The sequence below is a fragment of the Mus caroli genome, unplaced genomic scaffold, assembly GCF_978045245.1.
Source record: "Mus caroli unplaced genomic scaffold, Mus_caroli_1 scaffold_1, whole genome shotgun sequence".
Classification (NCBI taxonomy): Eukaryota; Metazoa; Chordata; class Mammalia; order Rodentia; family Muridae; genus Mus; species Mus caroli.
Genome location: NW_028227256.1, coordinates 57,873,372 through 57,875,073, shown reverse-complemented (window position 1 = coordinate 57,875,073; position 1,702 = coordinate 57,873,372).

The following is a 1,702-nucleotide window of genomic DNA, read 5'->3' as shown; positions in this document are numbered from 1 at the left end:
CAACTGACATTGGAAATGTATGCAGAGTTCATGTATACTTCCTCTGCTGCACACCCTCCAGGGCTTCCCGTGGCTCTTAGGTTAGGTTCAAACGCCCCCCATGACCCTGTGCAAGAGCAGCTCTCACTCTTGTTCCTCATTTCTCAATGTGCTTGCTCTTTCTCTTCCTGTACCAAATGCTTATGCTGCACAGAAGGATGGGGGGCAGGGGGGGGGCTTCTCCATTTCCCCCAGTTGGCACTTCCACCTGCTTTCAGGAGCCCTTTTCTTCTCCTTGCCCTCCCTCCGGGTGTTCTTTCTTCCACAGAAATCCTGCTTGGTTTTCACATTCATTAGTTAAGGGAGGAAGACTTGCCTGGGTGATTTCATTCACTAGTTACTTAATGGTTTTTGGTAGTTCTATCCTATTTTATTTTATTGGGGGGGGTTTACAAGGGAAGAGGGCAGATGCAATGGTTTTTCTGCATCCATTTGATCTAATACCACACCCCATCTGAAGACTCACCACATGAGTGTGATGGCCTGTTTGATTCTGTCAACCTAAAACCAACCAAACAAACACCCAGAGAGAAATGTCCATAGAATTATGGCATTTCTATGGGACTAGTAGAACATTGCAAGGGGCACACACACACACACACACACACACACACACACTTACAGTAAAGCAAGGACATAGTCCAACACTGTGAGGCAGTGGGAAGTTTACAAAAATAAACTGAGGATTACATTGAATACTGACAAACAGTAGTCCCGGCGCTGAGGAGTCATAGTGAAAGTGTCATTAGTCTGAGGTTAGAGCAGATAGTTGCTGGGCAGATGCTTGTAGAAGTATTTTTGTGTGTAAGGCTGTGGTACTCCATACAACTTTGTGGTTCTGGAAGATTCTTCTGCAATAGTTTCTATCAGCCAATCATACTTGAGACTCCTTCCTTTAGAATGCACTTTCCACTTGAATTTTTTTGGGTGAGGTGACGGTTGGGTTGACACAAGTGACTCCATTTTGATTCTGACAGCTTTCACTTTCTCTTCACCTCACACTTTTTTTTTTTTTGGTAGCTAACCCTAGACTGTGAGCAACCTCACAACAAGGAATGCAGGTGCCTTTTCCACAGTGCTTCTGCAAAGCTGACAAGGTGCCTGGGACATGGGTGGTCCACAACTTTACTGAGTGATGTGTGTCTTTAAAAAAAAAAAACTCCTTCTGACATTTGAAAGAACCATATTTCTTCAATAGTCACTATTTGTGTGTGTGTGTGTGTGTGTGTGTGTGTGTGTGTGAGAGAGAGAGAGAGAGAGAGAGAGAGAGAGAGAGAGAGAGAGAGAGAGAGAGAGAGAGAGAATGAGTACAGTGGCCACAGAGGCCAGAAGATGGAATTGGAGCCCTTGGAGCTGACATTACAGGGGGGTGTAAGACACCCCATGTGGGTGCTGGGAACTGAACCCCAGCTCTCTGCAGGAGCAGACACATGCTCTTAACCAGTAAGTCACTTCTCTTTCTTTTAAATGATAATGTGAACATGGACCAAAGTATATTTGTATTTCCCATAGGAACTAGTTCAGTACATATAATAATTCATCATGCTAATCCAACTCTAACCTCATCAGTTGCCCATCCCTAAGCATCAAACAAAAGATTATTCTAATAGTCAAACATCTTCTCATTTAAAGTTATTCGTTAGCCCATAGTACCAAGAAAAGC